The sequence below is a fragment of the Leptonychotes weddellii genome, chromosome 4, assembly GCF_054177405.1.
Source record: "Leptonychotes weddellii isolate Sample4059 chromosome 4, ASM5417740v2, whole genome shotgun sequence".
NCBI classification, from domain to species: domain Eukaryota; kingdom Metazoa; phylum Chordata; class Mammalia; order Carnivora; family Phocidae; genus Leptonychotes; species Leptonychotes weddellii.
The window spans coordinates 107,615,139-107,635,428 of record NC_138372.1 but is presented as its reverse complement, the minus strand read 5'-3'; the positions used below and the strand labels follow the sequence as shown (position 1 = coordinate 107,635,428).

At 45.4% G+C, this 20,290-nt stretch overlaps 2 long non-coding RNA genes across 4 annotated transcripts; both read right to left on the bottom strand.

The window, feature by feature from the left end:
* Positions 1-439: 439 nt before the first annotated feature.
* Positions 440-3,323, bottom strand: LOC115939535 (uncharacterized). The gene is made up of 3 exons (XR_004074329.2): positions 3,198-3,323; positions 1,622-1,817; positions 440-1,516 (listed from the first exon to the last, which is right to left on the bottom strand). It is a non-coding gene; the product is annotated as an uncharacterized LOC115939535 (long non-coding RNA).
* Positions 3,324-10,003: 6,680 nt separating this feature from the next.
* LOC115939536 (uncharacterized) lies at positions 10,004-17,408 on the bottom strand. 3 transcript variants are annotated; one of them, XR_014144198.1, is made up of 4 exons: positions 13,589-17,408; positions 11,924-12,175; positions 11,380-11,515; positions 10,004-10,699 (listed from the first exon to the last, which is right to left on the bottom strand). It is a non-coding gene; the product is annotated as an uncharacterized LOC115939536 (long non-coding RNA). The 3 variants fall into 3 exon arrangements; XR_014144199.1 differs by having other exon boundaries at positions 11,924-13,743; positions 15,562-17,408; XR_014144197.1 differs by having other exon boundaries at positions 11,924-17,408.
* Between the last annotated feature and the right edge of the window lie 2,882 nt (positions 17,409-20,290).

The window sequence follows — 20,290 nt, the reverse complement described above, 5'->3', positions numbered from 1 at the left end:
TCTGTTTACTAGCAAACATACGCTTATAATGCATAGTGTCGTTTTATTTTATGTTGTGATGTGAGCTGGGGAGTGTGATTTTATTCATTGCATGAGCACCAAATTTAAAACCCCTTTGGTGTTATATATGGTAAGCAACAAATGGACCCATTAGCTCTGCTTAAATCTCCATTCTAAACTTGAATACTCTGAATCAAGTTTTTACAAATTTAATCTGTCACAATTTTGAATGCATCTTTCTGGGTCTATCCCTTTTTTTAAAGTGAATTAGACAGCCTGATTATATTAAGTAAGGTTTGTTTTTTATGTATGTTTATAAAAAGAGCATTACCCAACCAAATATTCAACCCAGATGGATCATGAAAATATATAACCTCTGCAAATTAAAACATATCCTTAAAACATCTTAAACCAAGAGAAACAGTAAAGGCACTTGAGAAACTATTAAAGAAATACTTTACTTTTAGTATTTTACATTCTAAATATGGGTCTGGAATTTATCCCCATGGATGAGAGTTGAAGTTGAAGGAGTAGATAAGATTACTGAAGAAGAAAGTCATGAAGGACAGAGGTGGACAAAGGATAAAAGCTCAATGGAAATTTCTCCAACTGGGTGTTGAAGACAGTGGACAAAGCCAAAAGACAAACTGGGGAAGTTGGAGGTGAATTGGGTGGTGCAGTCAGCAGAATGGGGGGGGTGGTGAGGGGCACATTGGACGCTGGAGTTTAGTAGACTAGAAAGAAGGTGGTACCATTTACTGGCATCTGAGCAACCAGCCCAACGCCCGTACACCACTGACACATCTCCCACGATACATTTACGGGTCTTCGTACAGGCTCTCTTTCCACAGGCTTAAAGAAGTTATATATAATATTGGCATGATGTTTTTTTCTGTGAAGTTAAACACAAGCACTGAGAACACAGAAATCATACCCTCTAAATTCTTAAAGATGTGTCAGTATACCTTGAAAATTATAAAATACATAGGAAAATGCATAAATAATAAATAACTTCATATATACCCATATTCATATCTATGGAAATGCCTTATTAAGTAACATTCTTTGGCCGGAATAAGACTCAAGAAAGTGGCACAAAGATATGTGAGCAGTCAAGGGGCAGGTGAAATTCAGTGGGTAAAACTATAGTATGCTAAATACTGTCCCCCAAAGGATCCATGTTCTACTCCCCAGCATCTGTGCATATTACCTTATGTGCCAAAGGACTTTTGCAGACGTGATTAAATTAAGGATCTGGAAATGGGGAGATTATCCTGTATTGTCTGGTGGACCCAAAATGTAATCTCAAGGGTCATTAGGAGAGAGAGGAGGAAGATTTGAGTAATGAGGAGAGGAGGGAGGAAGGGATGTGATCCTGAAAGCAAATGGGTTGAGGGTAAGGTGAGGAAGGAATCAAAGAAGCCGATTCTCCCATGGAGCCTCCAGAGGAAACCAGCCCTGTGGATGCCTTGATGTTAGCCCAGTAAAACTGCTTCCAGACTTCTGGTTTCCAGACCTGTAAGAAGATTGCTTTGTGTGAGTTTAAGTCACCGTGTTTGTGATTGTTTCTTAGAGCAGCAGGAGAAAATGAATGCAGACGCTTTTTTGGAAAAATACTCACCTTTATGGCACAACATGCCGTTGTCTGCTTTTCTCTAGAAAACCCCGTGCAAGCATGCTAGCCTCTGTAATCGATGTTCCTTGAGTGGAAGCCTTTCTCTTTTTCCTGCCGCCTCCATTGCAAAGAGCTGGGCTTGCAGCGGCTGTGTAATGAGCATCTGGTCCCCGGTCAGCAGCGGGATCGGGTTCATGGGCGGCTGAGGAGAGGAAGGTGGAAGGGAGAGCTGATGATGCTGCGTGAGAAAGAGGGGGTGGGGATGCTGCCAGGCACAGATTAAAGCAGGAGGGCCCCAGCAACAGGCCCCCCACTTTTTGGGGGGGCTCAGAAGGGTCCCTTCAGGCCCCAACTCAAAAAGCACATCCTAAGGTCAGCAAGTATTGTGGTGAAAGATAGGAAAAGAACCAGAAATGCTTGAAGACTTGAGAAAATGTGCTGCTTCATCTTCTAATGTCATCAAAATGCTTCTTGTCCTCAGGCATCGTCTCGACAATAAAACAGAGGGAATAACTTGTGGAAAACCACGATCTGATTCTCCTTGGAATAACGCCTACAGCCCAGTAAGCAAGCCTCCACAATGCCCTGCTAAAGCTCTAGAAGGCCTGGAGGATGACACTGAACTGCTAAGAGTCCTGTACACAATACAATGTGTGTATAATCACACCGTATAAGGAATGCACGAAAAGTATGTGAGGGGATAAAACCACCCACAGAAAGCTTAGAGAGCTGGGAGAGGAAGTGGTGGGCAGTGCCCAGAACCAGAGGGCAAAGCATTCAAGGGCAGGCAGAACAAGAGACACCCAGGGGGCGGGGGAAAGGAACCACTGGAGAGCAGGGAGGGAGGAGAGGAATATGGTGGGAAGTCTGAAGGCGAACAGGATCGACGCTATTGGAAGCAGAAGATAAGGACGGAAAAAATGACAGTAGCAATATGGGAGATACAAGAACCTAATTTTCAAGGGGTGCTGGGAGCAAAGGAGGGGGAGAAGGGAGTGAGAAGCGAGCTGGGAGAGAAGAAAGGAGGTGCCTGACAAGGTGGTGAGGAGCAGAGGGAAGACCAGTCCCCACGATGGAGTCAAGATGTCTCACACCCCGTGTGCCTTACGTGTTGTAAGATGCACCCCAAGAAATGTATCACTATACATAAATATCCACCTATGCAAAGGATTTACTTTCAGAGGGAGGCAGGAAGGAGGGGATGGAAAAATGAGAGAGGATTAGATATCACTCTTAATTATCTACATCCTGAGATGATTTCTGGAAATAGTGACAAGCGGGGGAGTTGGAGCCAGGGCAGTGCGAATTGTCCATGACCCTCCTTTTAAAAGAATCCTTCCGACTGCGCTGTGCGAGAAGGAAAATGGAAAGGCAAGCCGGGTTAGGAGGCTGTTGCAGTAACAGTCAGGAAAGTGATGGGATGGAGCCTATTCACGGGTAGAGGGGGCATCAGGAGAAACGAAGGAGGGATTTACAGAGACTCCTCGGAGGGGCTGCGGTGAGGAATAGAGGGGGAGCATCGAGAGCAGGAGGAGGCAGACTCTGGGAGGGGCTTGGCCGCTCTCCAGGGAGGCCCTCTTACCTTTCCCTGCCGCAGGGCAGGCTCAGCGGAGGACCGACTGGGTAGAGGTAAATTGTACGTAGAAAGTAGGAAGTGACAGAAAGCACCCGGATGACCTCAGTTTTCTCAATGAGTCATGAGGTGAGGCTGTCTGCTGAGAGTGAGGGGGCAGGAGTTAAGAGGAGTGCTGAGGTCTATAAATAGTCTTCTAACTGATTAGTGCTGAGGAGTGAGAGTGTGAGTCTGTCTGAATGCTTTAGAAGCCTGACGAAACTGTGTCCACTGCTGGCCAGCTCCCACAAAGAACCGAGAGACAGGTACACTCATATGCCTAACTTACAGAGTTGGGCGAACACGGAAGTCTTAGCCACAGCTAAATGGGATTAAGGCCTCAAAGAAGCTACTGATTCCAAAGCGGCAGCTCTCTAAAAAATGGTTTGGATTATAGTTGTGGATTTTTTGTTTGTGTTTTCAAAACATATGTCTTGTACATATATAGAATGAATAGTTTCTATAATACACACACATATATGCACACATAAATAATGATAGCAACCAGGGGTGCCCGGGTGGCAAAGTTGGTTAAGTTTCTGCCTTAGGCTCGGGTCATGATCTCAGGGTCCTGGGATCAAGCTCCGGGTCAGATTCCCTGCTCAGTGGGGAGTCTGCTTCTCCCTCTCCCTCTGCCCCTCCCCCCCCACTTGTGCTCTCTAAATAAATAAATAAAATCTTTTAAAAAATTAATTATAGCAACCATTCATTCACTATATACTTGCTGAACACGTTCTATGTGCCAAGAACTATGCTAGACACTGGAGGGACAGTAATGAGCCAAAAAACAAGATGTCTGCCATTATGGAGTGAACAGTCTGATGGTTAATACAAGGAGGCATTCAAACTGATGTAAAAGTATAATGTGGAGGGTGCCTGGGTGGCTCAGTTGGTTAAGCATCTGCCTTCGGCTCAGGTCATGATCCCGGGATCCTGGGATCAAGCCACACGTCGGGCTCCCTGCTCAGTGGGGAGCCTGCTTCTCCCTCTCCCACTCACCCTGCTTGTGTTCCCTCTCTCGCTGTCATTCTCTCTGTCAAATAAATAAATAAATAAAATCTTTAAAAATATATATATAATGTGATTAGTGCTGTGAAGAGCTATACACAGTGCAGTGAGAAGATATAATCAACACAGGTCAGGTCCTGAGGGTGAACTGATTCTATTTAGGTCATAGATGGACATGTTCATGCTCTTCTCCCTAACTACATTATGATTCCTTTCAAGTTGCAGATCACTGCCTACTCTTTCCTGTTTATGGCACCTGACACATGATCATGCACACAGCAGGTGCTTAATGTGTGTTTGATGGCTAAGCTGATGCCATGGGATGTTCCTCAGCAATGTCAGTGGCATTCCTTTCAAAGGAAAACTACAGATGGGCATCTTAGTCATAATGGAAGAGCCCCATTATCTTGCAGATTTGGCAGGAACAACACACTCACATGCCACTTACAGACTCTCGCATCCCTAAAATGTAGAGTGTCATTGACATTTTTCCTTTTAAAAGAACACAAATCACAGTGTTCTTTGCAACAATGTATATTGAGGATCTATATACTTGTTCCTCCTTATTTTTCAAGGCAGCTCCCACTGACTGACATAGGTTATAGCGGAAATTGGGAAGAATTGTCTAATGGGTACAGAATTTCTGTCTGGGCTGATGGAAATTTTCTGGAAATGGATATTACAGATGGTTGTACAACATTGCGATGTACTTACTGCCACTGAATATACAATTAAAATTGTTAAAATGGTAAATTTCATGTTGTGTATATTTTACACAATTTAAAAAATCCAAAAATAATTCAAGCTTGGGGATTGTAAAAATAGAAAGACATACTGGTTATGAATAAGTGTCACCTTTTTCTTAAAGCCTGTCAGTGGTTCCCCATGCTTTTCTGATTAAATCCCTCTCACTACAACCAGGCTCCTCATGGACTGGGTCCTGCTCCTCCTCCGTACATTCTTCTTGAACCCTATGTTCCAGCCAAGCCAAAGAGTTTGCAATTCTCCCGTCATGCACTTATTTTAGATGCCTCAGTGCTTTACTTGCATACATTCTAAGCTCTGGGATGCTATTCTCAGCCCTAACCCACCAGCACCTTCTCATATACCTGAGGCTAGCCTCCTCTGGAGAACTTGTACCAATACCCATTTCAAATCATCCCCACCCTCATAGGGAAATGGCTACTCTCTCTCTCTCCCAGCCTTGCTTACCCCATGTAGATCATTATCATGGTGAATATAACATTTAATGCAGTCGTTCATTTATAGGTCTGTCTTCCTGTGCTATACCATGGGGCGCAGGGGCAAAACCTTTGTCTTATTTATGTAGCATGACGTTAAGACCTCTGGCTCGAACCGTGTGACCTGGGACAAGATATTTAACCTCTTCTAGGTCAGTTTCATCTTCCATACAATGAGAATAATAATAGTCTCTTGTCCTAGAATAGTTAGGAGGAATAAATGAAATAATGTGCGCAAAGTGCTCAGAAAGTGTCTGACACACAATCGACAATTAAGTGTTTGAAGAGAGGAAGTACATAAGCAGTAACAGTTGTTCGGTGGTTTAAAGGTTGAACATTTAAGGTCAAGAGTTGACAAGACTGATAAAAATCCTAATCCCAAATGTTTATTTAGAAAGACGCATGAAGAAGTTGAGTGATTGGAAAAAAGAACAACATCAAGAACTTCTTTTGGTATGTGTGTCATTATGTAGTCAAAATATTTCCCAGGGCTTCCCAGGTTTCAACTTTCTGCCATAAACTCTTCCACTCCCTTCAGAGCCAGCCTGACCAGGCTACAGAGGTCCTTATAACTAAAATATCGTAGTCATCATAGGAAACAAAAACAAAAACTCAAGGAAAGCAGTCAGAAAGGTTTATTGCAAGAGGCTTCAATACCAAACCACTGGAGGATCCTCAAGCTTTAAAGAATGTAATATGGTCCTGCTATAGAACCGGAGATACTTTTGAGTACTTTTTCTATACTGCCCCACTTACACCAAATTTTGGCAAACTAGACTCCTTGCTGGAAGTTAAATCAGAAAGTAACCCTTTCTAAGTCAGCTTGGCCTGGATGTGGATTCTTATTTTACATGAATAGATGCTTGCTATTTTCAAGGTGTGCAGCTGCTTGTGCAGTGAAGACAAAACGTGATGTGATGCATACACATCGTCTCTTATGAGGCAAAACTCACTGCAGTGGTCATTGCCTGAGTCCTCCTGGTCTGCACCTGATTCTTGCACAGTCCCGTTAAAGCTGACGCCAAGCCCAGCCTCAGGGGTGGGGCTTGTGACCCAGGCCTGTGCCATCAGCATGTCTCATTTCCCTGTCCACTGACGTTCATGGATCTCATGTAGCCTAGTCAGAGCCAAATGAAATGCAATGATATTTTTCCTGAGTCTTCCGGGAAGGAGACTCTCACTCATAACCTCTGACCTAAAACATAAGAGAATGAATCGAGTTAGCAGGGACCTTTCTGGTACCCATAAAACTTAAAGCTGAAGTCAACATAAAGAAAGCCAGAACAAAGAAATAGAGATAAAAAAATAAGCAGGTGCTACTGATATGCTCGAGCATCGACTAGAGTTGTTCCTGAGGTTAGCTCTTTTGGCTTCTGAATCAGTAAATTCCCCTTTTGACTAAGCTAGTCTGGGTTGGGTTTTTCTGTAACTGCAACTAAATAATCCCAACTGGCATTCATCAAAGCCACTCTTTCCAAACAGGAGCTCCATACTGTGATTCCCGAAAAAAGATAACTGGTTTCTCTAGAGAACTCATATATGAATGAATCAGGGCATATTCAAGAGAGTAAGTGTCTGGGTAAGAAAATCTCTCCTTTGGGGATGCCTGTGGTTCACATTTCTGTGTGGGCCAGGAAACTCGTATAAATTTCACCTGTTGACACATTTCCTTTGCAAGCATTTTGCTATTTCAGGGGGAGGAGCCGGAAACAGAGGTGGAGAAGGGAAGGCGTGAGGCAAAATATGAATGATTATGCAGGAAGCAATATAGCTGATGGCCTTTCAGCAAAGGGCTGGCATGTGGGTACATGTGGTGTGAATTCACAGTGGAGGAACTAATCCGGCAACATTATCTGATCTGGAACAACAAGAAAAAGAAAGAGTCTCTTTCCTTTTCCTCTGATTTGATATGTCTAAAAACCTTTACCAAGGTGACAGGCTGGTAATGAAAGTATCCAACCAGACACTTTGACTTTGGATTGTTCTAAAGTGGGGTCCTGGGATCTGTGTTATTTTCCAGGGACTATTTGTCATTTCATTTTCAGAACGAAGCTGGATTTTGGTTCTATAAAAACAAGGCAGGTTCTGGATTGAAAACAAAAGTCAAACATGCTGATGCTTGAAGATAAAGAAGTATGGAGTTGCACAAATTCTTCTGAGTAATAGAGGCTGGTCTCAAGCCTGGGGCTGAATAGACTGTGGGAGCAGAACCAGAGTCTGTGAGGTTATTTCTTCTGTGAAAAGAAAAAAGCCCGAAGCAATAATCTGAGTAATCTAAGTCCAAAGCTGCTCCCATGGAAAGCAGCGGAGCTTGCAGGAAGGGGCTTAGACTTTGGTAGCAGGACTGGTTACATAACTTGCTTCCATCCCTAATTGGCTCTGTGGCCATAGATAGGTTAGTTTTCCTTCCTGAATCTGTTTCCTCATCTGTAAACTTCAGTTAGGTTCCTGAAAGAAGTAAGTTAGTTGAATTATATTAGGAGTCTATGGCCCATAAAAACTCAAATAAATGACAATTGCCCTATTTCACTGAACTTGGGGAGACTTACACTGAGGGTGGGGCTGCAGGTACCTGGACATGGAGACCTTGTACTTATTTGGCAGGCAGAGGGGCCAAAGTTCAGTTTCATCTTAATGTGATTTTTTTTTTTGTGGAATATCAACAGAAAAATACCTATTTGAAGCCAAATTTCTGCATTTCTGTAGATTCTTCTAAGCTCAGCAAAATTTTGTCCCTAAGCTGCTGAACAACCAACTCTATAACTTCAAACTGGGTGGGCATAAACTTAAAAGATTTTCATTGGACCATCTGTTTCTCAAGAGCAAGAATTGAGTCTTATTCCTCTTTTTAGGTAAGATGCGTAGCCCAGTGCCTTAACTGATTGCTCAAGAAATTTTTATTCTCTTGTCTAGAAAAGTGAATTCATCCTTAGGACAGCCAAACTGAACTTCTGTTGGAATGTGCTCAAAGTGGGAAGGAAGGAAGAAGAAGGAGTAACTCTCTTTGTATATCAGTTAGGGTAAGGTTAAGCTGCTGAGGGGTAACAAAAAGACCCCAAAATTCAGTGGCTTCAAAGAAGAAAGAAGTTTATTTCTCTACCATGCCACAGTTCAAAGGTGAGTAAACCTGCTATACAAGGTCATTCTGAAATCCTCAGGGCACTGTCTTCACCAGCATGATCAAAGCTGGATCATTGGCTTGAGGACATAAAAGAGCCTGGAGAAGAACACACACTGTTTTAAGGACTTATTCCAAAAATAGCACACTTCACTTCTACTCATGTTCCATGAGCAAGAACTCAAGTCATATTACCCAGCAACGGGAGAGGCTGTAGAAGGAATGCATATTCATTAAGAGGATTAAAGATGAGCCACATGATATTTGCAAGGCATATATTTGACAAAGGTCTTGCATAGGAATATATAAAGAACTATCAATACTCAATAATTAGAAAACAAACAACTTAAAAACAATGAACGAAAGATTTGAACAGCCACTAAAGAATATAAACAGATGGCAAATGAGCACATAAAAACATGCTCAACATCAGGAGTCATTAAGGACATACAAGATACCACAACACATCTATTAGAATGCCTGAAGTTACAAAGATAGACTCTATCAGTTGTTGGTGAAGACATAGAGGAACTAGAACCCTCATACATTGCTAGTGTATAAATCCAAAATGGTACTGCCAAATGGAAACAGTTTATCAGGTTCTTCAAAAATTAGATGTATACCTACTGTATGACTCAGTCTTTCTGTCCCCAGATATTTACCTAACCAAAAAAAAAAAAAAGCATATGTTCCTACTCAGACTTATACATAAATGCTCATTGCAGTTTTATTTGTAATATCCAAAACCTGAGAACAACCAAATGCCCATCAAAAATTGGAACAGATAAACAAATATTATAATACCATCTGATGAAATATAACTCAGCAATAAAAAGGAATGAGCTCTTGAAATATACAAACAGGATGGATGAATCTCAAAATAAGAGTGAAGAAAGGCAAATCAAAAAAAAAAAGAGGGGAGGGTGTATGCAGTATAATCCCATTTATATAAAATTGTAGAAAATGCAAATGAATGTACTGTAATAAAAAGATCAATACTTGTCTGGGGAAGAGGAGGTAAGGCAGAAAGGGACAGAGATGGGGAGAACTACAAAGAAGTACAAAGAAACTTTATGGAGTAATGGATGTATTCTATATCTTGACTGTGATGATGTTTTCGTGAGTGTAGAACACTTCACTTCATAAATGTGTACACTTTTTAAATGTGCAGTTTATTGTATGTCAAGTCTACCTCAATTTAAAAAGTATATGCCCTTGGGGAGCCTGGGTGGCCCAGTGGGTTAAGCGTCTGACTCTTGGTTTTGGCTCAAGTTGTGATCTCAGGCTTGTGAAATCAAGCCCCACATCAGGCTCCATACTCAGCATGGAGTCTGCTTGGGATTCTCTCTCCATCTCTCTCTGCCCCTCTTCCCCCACCCCCCTCTCTTTCTCAAATAAATAAATAAATCTTTTTGCAAAGAAGTATATGCCGTTTATTTTTAAGGATAATTACACAGAATTTGCTGTATCCAAATAAGTATCCTCCACATACAGTTTCTTTGTGTTACTTTGACATTAAATTCTGGGAGATGCTGGACCAGAGGAAGGGAGACTATGAAAAGAAGATTCCTGTTGATAAATAAGACTTAAGGGAATAAGCTACAGTTCTAGGCCCAGCTTCTTGCTCATGTGCTTCTCAAACACCAGCCAAGTTTCCATCTCTGGTCCAGATTCCATACAGTGAACAACCCCATCCGCACAATCCTAGTAAAGTCCCCACCCACTACCAATCCGCAGCACCTGGGACTTTGCACCCCAGCCTCAGCCCCGCCTTCCAGACCGCACCTTGCCCTTAAACCCTGCTGGCTCTTCAGTTCAGTCCACTGGCCAAGTTTCTAGCTAGGCCAGTGCTAACCTGGCCCACTGGGTCATTTCACTTTCCCTGACCTTCCCAACAGCGTGAGAAAAGCTCTCGTATCTGCATCACACTGAAAAATTGCTGAAGACATTTCCCCAGAATTTTAGGTAGCATCAATGGGACTGTCTCTCCCAACACGCCTTCCAAAGGTAGGTTCCAGTCTAATCCCTTTTGCAGTGGCATGCTCCTTGCCAACAGCGTGGCACATTCATTTGGGCGACACTCTGGAATCTTCCTATGTGAAAGGCTGAAATATATAAAGGCATCATAAAGGAATTCTAGAGGGCTTGGGCGGGATTATTCTAAGAATTTTATCCATCCACTTCAAGAAATTTCTTCTGTTGATCTTTAGGATTACTACTGAAACAGCCAAGGCTTTTGCTGATTTATCCCAGAATATCATCCTTGTTGGTGCACAGTCGTGCAGCAGAATTGCCAATGCAAAGGGTTTTGTTTTTTTTTCCTCTGACTGGCTCAAAGTGGGATACCAGAACTAAGTTAGAAATAAGCCTGATAAGAATGAGAAGATTTAAGGATTATAACTGGTTCTCATAAACTCAGTTCAGGAGAGCTGGGGGAAGTGACTCTCATCTTCTAACATGTACCCAGGCAGAGCCCAAGCACAGAGTGTACAAACCATCCTCCATGTAGAGGTGAGATTTTTCTTGGAAGGAGGGAGGGAGAAAGAGTGTGTGTGTGTGTGTGTGTGTGTGTGTGTGTGTGTGTGTGTGTCCATGTGTCTGTGTGAAGTATGCTCGGGTTAGCTGAGCTTGATCAATGGAAACTGTGCTAACAGGAATAAAGAGACGCTGATGAATCAAGGGAATATGTGAGAGAAGAGAGACAGGGCATAGAAAATGCCAGAGGTGAGCTAGTTGAATTCTGGGACAATGAGATCGGGGCTATCCTGTTGCCCGAAAGCCTTACCTCTTGGGTTCCCGGAGCAGAATCTGCAAAAACAGACTGCAGAAAAGCCTTTTCTCCAGCCAGAATTCTTAGTAGGCAGTCATGTGGGGGTAATTGCTCCTTTGTCTGGCTCCCACTCAGCCCCTCTGACTTCTGCCTGAATGGAGAGAACTATTGTTGCGGCTGGAGCTCGGTAAAGTCAGTGGGGTCGGAGACAGGGAGCCTCCCTCACCGAGGCACCGCCGTTCTCACAAAGGCCCAGGGGTCTTACCTTTCTTTCCCTGTGTGGACAAAGGCAGGAAGGAAACTGGAAGTGATTGATGTCTCACCGAAGTCAGGCACTGTGCTAGGTGATTTCTCCTTCAGTATCTAACCTAACTCTGACAATGCCCCCAGGAGACAGGACTTCTCAACCCCGTTTTCAACAGAATAAGGGGCCACGGAGAACAATTTACAGAATAGTAAGCCTTAGAAAGGTTAAACAAGTTGCAGTAACTTCACAGCTAACTCTATGGTGGGCTGGAGCTTTGTTTCCCCACCTGCCCGAGTGTGGGAGCTGACTCACCGGCGGTAGGACGTTATGACAGTCAGGTACCCGGTGATGAATGATATCCAGGTCTTCCAGAAAGACAGGGAGGGAGACATCTTGATTCTGCCTGCTTCAGGCCACTAGAATATTTTGGTGTGGAGCCCCTCATTTTCAAATGATGTACAAGAAAACAAGATCAAGTCAACTCCTTTCGCTATAGACTCTTTTCTTTTTTTCATTTTTTGAGAGGTTACTTTAGACCAAGATTTTAAGATGTTTCATTCGAGTCTAGAAGCCAACGAAATAAAAATAGAAAAGCAGAACTGAGTAGAAAATAAAGGAAATTAATTTAATAACAGATTTTGTTCAGTCTCTCTGGGCCTGCCCCAGTGAGTATCCCCAAACAGTCTAGGAGTGAGAGCACAACCACTGCTGAGTAAAAAACCTCTTGATTATGGCTACAGAAGGCAGAAACTATTATATGTGTATCCAACACTGGCACACCCCTAAACTACACTTCCCAGCCTCCCTTGTGATGCGGGGTGTGGCCACGGTCCAGCATCAGTCCTGCTCTGGTCAGTGGAAAATGAGCAGAACTGATGTGTGTCAATCCCAGGTCATAGAACTACATGCAATCCCCCATGTGCCTTTCTCTTCCAAGCGGGCAAGAATGAGTCAACTCTGGGGACTGTCTTGGGAGCCACGAGATGGAAGAAGCTCAGGCCCTTGACTCACATTGTGGAGGAGAGCTGCTGGACGAGAAGTATCCGCCTTGGACAGTTACATGTCACGATAGAAACTTTTACATGCAAAGCTGCTGAGATGTGGGGATTTCATTGTGATGGCAGCTAGCACACCCTTAGCTAATAGACCAGAGCCCTCGTTCCACTCACCTTCCCAGAGATCATGATGTGAGCCCCAAAGCACCAGAGCCCCGAGAATGAAAAGTACATTCCCAGGGAGACAGGCCCATCTACCTCTGAGCCTCCAGGGTTTTCCTCACCTTCAGTGTCTGTCCCACCTACAGAAGTGTGGAGAGATTTTGGAAAACATTTTCTGCATATGATTTAGAAAGCAGAATTCAGTTGTGCCACCAAGAATATACTTCATGGAATGATAAAGCCATAAAGGAAAACATTTGTTTTCAGACTGATTGTGGGAGAAAACCCAAGTAAGTGAGCAAAACAAGAGTGAACGATAGGGTTTTTCTGTCATTTTATTGCAGTAAGTAAAAAGTAGGCAAAACCACCACCGCCTGCCAGAAATCCTCAAAAACTTGCTTTTGTAAATACAGAAGATTTATGTGTACCCGGAATCAACTGTTTGGGTGCAATGTGACATTTTAAAGTGCTTGACAGCTTTTAAGACAGTTTTTCCTTTAAACACATTAAATTCACCCTTCCTACAAATGTGTTTAGTCTGGTAAACTCTACCTGTAATTATCTAAGCAACAAGTCAGTTGCGTTTCAGTTTCTGTCAAATACTACAAATTTCCACTGTGTGGCACTACGTTTAATGAGGATTATTAAACCCATATCCTTCCTATTCCATGACGGGGGTGAAGTCTGCGGTTGGAAGGAACTCTCAACCACAGTCAGGTGATGAAAGGGTGGATGTGAAAGGTGTGTCTTCTCCAGGAACAAAAGAAATCCTGAAAGAGAAGGAAGCAATGAGGTGACAGCTTGAGAGGAAAGGATTTACCCCAAGACCTCCGGTCCCCAGCTACTGCAAGGCTCTCTGAAGGCTTGATCGGTGTGCGAAGCGTAGGCAACCAGGGATTATCACCGGAGCATAATTTCTGTTGGTCAGGGTGCAAAAAGAGAAGATCGGGGCTCTCCCCAGGTAAACTCACGCACCTGCCCAAGTACAAGAAAGCCATGAGACGGTCTGACTACCCTATCTGCGCACAGAGCCAGAAGATGTGTAAAAACAAATTGCTTTCCCTTTCAGCACACGGGGAAGACACCACAGGTGACATACTGGACCTTCAGAGCCAAAAGCCAGCATAAGAGGACGGGTGTCTGTTCCAGGTGTCTTTAAGGCACTGCAATTTGTGCGGAGCTGGCCCTTTAAAAACAGCTCTAGACCAGATCAACCTCGTCCAGCAGAATTATTCAGTTTGTTTTAGCAACAGCTTCCCATGCCCTGGTCTCCCATTACTTCATCTGCATTCCCCAGATGCTGACCCTGTCCCCCTCTAAGCCCACAGCATTCCCCCCACGCCCCCGCCCCGCCGTGGCTTTCATAATCTCCTAGGGAACTCCCAGTCCTGAGCCCTGGCGGGCCCCACAGGATGCCACCTCTTGGGTCACGGGTGGAACCTGATGCCCTTCCCCAGCTTCTCTGGTTGCAATCCTACCTGCCCCAGATTTCAGGCCTGCGTCAGAGGCTGCTACAGGAGGAGGCAGGGAGGTGACCCTGTTTGGTCCTTCCCCGGGCTGAACGCCTCCATACAATTTCAGACAGCTAAGAATAGTCCCGAACCCAGGGGTCACTTAGTAAGGTTGCATTTAGAGGGTTGCGAGGCCAGGACTGGCAGGGTCTCTGACCCTAGCTCGGTGGTCTTTGCATGACCAGTGAGTCAGCAACATGTCCTTCTTCATACTCTCTGCCACTGTTGAGTAGCGGGCTTCAGGAACATAGTTAGAGCACCTTTGGATGCAAGAGACAGAAGGCTGATTCAAACTGGCTTAAAATAGTTTATTGGCTAGGAAATAAAACAGAGTCCAAAGGAGTAGCAGGACTTAGCAGAGCTGCATCCAGAGCTGGTTCAAGCGCTCTTGCTGGGGACTCTCTCTCTCTCTCCACCTTAGAAAGAGTGAATGCACACGACAAGCAAGATGTCTGTGAGGGGGCATGACTTACATCCCAACACTTAACATCTCAAGAGAGGGGGGCCAGCTCCTGGAGAAAATGTCTGGAGGGAAGTCCCATTGGCCCCGTCCAGGTCACGTGCTCATCTCTGAAACCAGTCACAGTGATTAGCCGGACCTGAACCCATAACCGCCCCCCCCCCCCCCGCCCCCGGTGGCTAAGGTAGGGGCCGGGAGCTGCAATCAAAGCGTATTGGAGGATTTACTCTGCAGAAAATGCGGCTCGACAGTAGCCTTCACTTTGCTATGACCAGTTGTCATTTTCAGACCTTGCCTTAGCTGCCATGGATAACCATTCCCTCCTTGAAACACTGCATCTACCGTCCAGCGTCCCGCATTCTCCTGGTTTTCCTTTTCACCGGGCCTTTTATTCCCAGCCCCTTTCCCTGGTCTTCCTCACCTCCCTGGTCTCCTCATGCTGCAGCCCCGAAGCTCAGGCCCGACCTCTCTCTCTCTCTGCTGCCTTCCGCCTACACTCCGTGGTAATCTCATTCTGTCCTGTGACCTTATATGGCATCTATTCACGGTGGATACCAAATTTATATCTGACTGCTTCCTCTCAGGAGCCCCAGACTCCACGTGGAGTCCTCCCCCAACGTGGATGACCAACAGGCATCTCAAATACACTGTTCCAGCACTGAGCTCCTGATCGGCCCCCCAACCCCTTCTCCTTGCCATTAATGCAGTTGCTCAGACCAGACGACTCAAAAACATCTTTGTCTCCACTCTTGCTCATATGCCACGTCCAGGTGATCAGCAAATCATGGCATTCCACCTTCGAGTATAGACTCTATTACTCACCTCCTCCACCATTTCCAGTCTGGGCCAAGTCATAACATGCCTCACCAGTATGATCACAACCGCCTCCTAACTGGGAGCCCGTCCTTGACTCGTTCCTCTTTCTGTGTTCACTCAGCTCAGCAGTCAGAGTAAACCTATGAGCATAATCAGACAATGACTTCCTCTGGTCAACACCCTGAAGTGACCCTCGGCTTACTCAAAATAAAATTCTTACGAGTAGTCTGCAAAGCCCTACACAGTCTCCCCGCACCACCCCCTATTTCCTTCCTGACAGTCGACTGCCCTACCCCACTCCATCAGTTCCAGCCACACAAACTTCCTTGCATTCCTTCCATTCACCAAGCACGATTATGCCTCAGGGTGTTTGCACTTGCCATTCCCTCTGTCTGGAGCCCTCTTCCCCCAGATGTCTACATGGCTTCCTTACTCGCGTCCATCAGATTTTTAATTAAATCCCTTCTCCATGAGACCTTCACTGACCATCCCAATCTAGAACTGCAAACCCCTTCCAGACTCACACGTCTTGTCTTCCTTCACTGCTTTGCTTTTTCTCCATCGTAGTGATTATATTCTAACACACCTATTTTTAAATATATTTTTAACTTATTTATTTCGTTTAATTTTCCCTTACTTATTTTAGTCCCTGTCTGTTTCCCCAGCACTCGACTCTGCTGGGGGAGGGGCTTTCGTCTGTGTGTTCAGTGCTGTAACCCCATCACCTCAGCAATTTAAGGAGTGAATAAAATGGAGTGACTTTCTCAGTCTTCCACTCTGGCCCCCACGCGGGTGTGGTAACCTTCAATCTCTCCTCTTGTCTCACCCTCTCAGTCTCCTTTGCCAAGAGTCCGAATGCGGGGACCAGGAGGCCGCACAGAATTACTACAAGATGGCTGCCTGTGACCAGGAAAGGTGAGGCCAGACCCCAGAGGGGCATGTGGGAGGGTTGGACAGCAGGGAAAATGGGGTGGGCTGTGACATTCCAATCATGGGAGGGGGCCCAGTGGGCAGCAGCTAGACCGGGGCCTGCAGTCGTGGGCGGGAAACTGCATGGCCTCAGTCCTTTGTTAGGTTGGTACAGGGCAGATGCCAGGTCCAAGCAGGGCAGACAAGGGGACAGAGATCATGAGGCACGCTGAGGTCAAAATGGATAGGGGCCAGAACACAATGCCCAGCAAGCTCTGTCACGGAGGCAGGCACTCTGTCACCCTTCCCAGGGCTGACGTGAGCTCTTTGAAGAGGCCAGGCTCTCCCAGCAGGGCTTCGTCTTCTCTTACCTTAAAGGGTCAGCTCCTTATCTCTTTCACTTGGCAGGCTGCACCTCTTCAGGCAGAACCCCTGTTACTGGTCTGGTAACCCCAGGAGGGCCGCCTCCACTGTCCTGGCTCATCCCGACAAGATGCCCCACCCTGCCTCCCCCAGCTGCAGCCAGTCCACTCACTTGCTTGCAGGAGACCCACCTCCCAGCTCCCCAACACCCGCAGCAATTTTTTTTAGCATTATGGAATGTAAAGGTAACTTAGAGACCCTCCAAGTCCAAGATCCTCATTTTATCAGTCGGAAACCCGGGGCCCAGGGGGTTAAGTTAGCTAGCAAGGGCAGTGCCCAGGGAGGATGCTCAGCTGAGGGCTCCTTACACTAGACCGCGCTGTCGAAAGTGGCCTCCATCCCAGAGGACGGGCTAATCACAGGCCGGGCCTGGATGCTTTACCTGGGAATGAGAAGCTCCCTAATGCTCCAAGAATTTGCAGCGCGACCGGTCAAAGAACGCAGCCACATTGCAGAGGAGTGTGTTTATACCACCCTCTTGCCCTTCTCTCTGTTCCCCGTTTCGTGATGGGATCGGGTGAGGTCACTCCTCTGCCTGATGAAAATCTCGGCCCTCGCCAAGCTGCTGCTCTCTCTAAGCTCATTATCTGACTGGCTCATACTTTCCCAGGGGTTGCAGGGAGGAGGAAAGGTAATTAAGTGTTTTGCTTAAATGGCCTTTTCAGTTGACAGAAATAGCTGCCCAGAGATGTGGTGGCCTCTCCTTCCCGGTTCTCTCCCAGGGAAGGAACAATGACAGTGCAAAGGTCAAAGGGACCAAGGCTGCCGCCCTCCCCCCCATAATCCCGAAAGTGCATCACCGGCAGGCAGATAATGGAGAAGAGGAAAATAAGCCCAGGTCGGCCTTCTCCCCTCATTGAAGGAAAGCCTCCAATTCCTGTGTCCGCATGACCATGGGTGCCACGTGTGATCAGGCCCACAAGAACCGGGCTTTTTTCCTGCCTCGAACAGCCCTCTGTTGGACCAGCATCTTGTGTCTAAGTCTCTTTACAGCACAGAGTAGTCACTGCTCGGCATTAGAGAATGCGTTATTTTGGGAGAAACGATACTGCCCTATGGAGCCTTTGTAGGTGGGGGATGGGATAGGAGCCGCAGGCAAAGTACAAGGGTGCATCTCCCCCAGACTCCATGAATCGAGCCGTCAGTCAACAATGGCCTCAGACAAATGGGCAGAATACGCGCTCCCATGTAGAGAAGAATCTGGATGCCAAAGAGGTCATTACCAAAACATACAAGGAAAGAAAGAAAGGGAGGGTGGAAGCAGGCAAAAAAGAAAATAAAGTAAAAACGAGACTGTGACTTGCTGAGGTTGGAAACCACTGATAGGGCCACAAGGAGCTGCTTAACTCAGACCACAAAGAGTTAAGTCTTGGCTAGCAGCACCTACCGATAAGTCCCGGGCACATTCAGCATCATTGTGTTAAAGATAATAGCAGCCTTATTATAACAGAGAGCCCCATATACATTAGTGCCCACACAATGTCACCTGTCTGTGAATTCAGCAGAATTTTGTTCACAGAATAATATAGTTTTGCCATTGTCCCAGCTTAGAACTACACATTCATTAATAGAAACAGTATCTCTGGCATTTCTATGCAACGCTAAGTCCCAAAAAAGGTTCATTATGGAATGTGGCCCCACAGCCAGTGATGGCCGTCATTATGACAATGTGCATTAATATCAAAGGATCTGTGATTATTTTTACAGTTGTTCCTGGTATCATCAGTGATTCTCTAAATTGTGCACCTCTCTTGGTGTAATCAGGTGTCCTTGTAGCCTCTATCCATATGCAAAATTTCTTTGCAAGTTGTTAAAAATTGCAGAAGATATGCCTTATAGAATGTTTCTTAGCTGTCATTTTGTTTCAGATTGAACCTCGAATTGTAGTCAAGGTGACTTCACTGTCCTTTAGCGGTATTTGGCCTAAATCAAATCCATCAGGTGCTTCAAAATTTATCATTGGAATGAGTATACTGAAGACAAAATCTTTCCTCTTCTGTATATTGGGCTGGGATGGTTCGAGGTGGGCCACCGAAACTGGGGAAAGGAGAGACATTGATACGTACAAGAAAACTCAGTGGGGAAAAAATCTGACTTTGCCAAAATGGTGTTTATTACTATAGAGATTCCTAATCTTACCCACTTCCAGTTCTCCCTTCCTCTTGTAGGTGGGCGATGTGACAAGCTCTAGCCTGCGAAACAAAAATGGAAGTTGATGGTTGTTTCTGGGCCTAGTTATAGGAGAGTATGTGACACCTTGCCCTTTCTCCTCTTGTTCTGCAATGTCCTTGTAAAAGTTCGGCAAGCCGTATATTTCAGTGTGCTTTTCTGTGCATGCATTATGTGTTGATTAAAAAAACATAAAAATAAGAGGTGGTCCTGAGTAAATTTTACCCTCCATGGTGTCCTTCACTTCGAAAAATTCTGCCTTCTGGTGGCTCCTTTCACCAACATTCTTACTTTTGTTCACGGGATAATGAATAGAATACCTTCTCCCCAGGTCCAAGGACCAAAGGAGGGAGAAGATCAGAGTTTCAGGTGTTCAAGATTTATTGAGCAAGTGCCTACAGGACAAACTGGTGAGGGAGAGAGGGAGTGAAGCGTGGTGGTGGGGAGAGGAAAGAGCTGAGCAAGGCTGTTGTATCAGGAAAGTCCAGCTTTGGCCTGATTTGAAGGGAGCTCCAGAGCATAAACAGAGCTGCAGACTCATCAATCCCACATGATGCAAAAGATCCTGCCTTTCATACCCCCCTTTGCAGTCAGCCATTGCCTGTGGGCACCCCCCCCCATCCTGGAAGTCAGTGCAAATTTTCCTGACGAGGCTGTTCCCATCAGCAGAAGGAAATGTTTTAGAGAAGGGAACAACTGATACCTGTGAGCCACGGACACACAAAGCAGTGGGGCATTCCAGCCCAGGAGAGTGGATCCGAGCACAGGAGCACAGCTCCTATTACAGTCCACCCCTTTCACTATTCACTTTCACTTGTTCTCACAGCCAGTGCCCTCCATCCAGGCCTGTTTCTTCAGGATTCTGTGTCATAATTCCAAAGGAAACTTACAAGAGGATTGTTAGTGGGATGAGTTATAGCCCCCATGGCTGCAGCTGGTCCCAGGGCCATACTTCATCATCATTATTGCCCTGTTCTACCACCTATGGTTGATTCCCCTCACCCTTGGGTAGCACATCAGGGGTCCTAGGTGACTTTCATGCAGCATCTAAGTTCTTCGGACTATGCCCTAATCAGGCCATGTTTGCTCTACTTGCCCAATTGCAATTTAAACTGAGCCTGAAAGCACCAAGAGTCACCCCAGGAGGATCATCGAAATGCCAAACACATTGCCCCCAGTTTTCTGCATGTACCAGCAGTCCCTCATGATGTTCAGAATCAATTGTTCCTCCTTA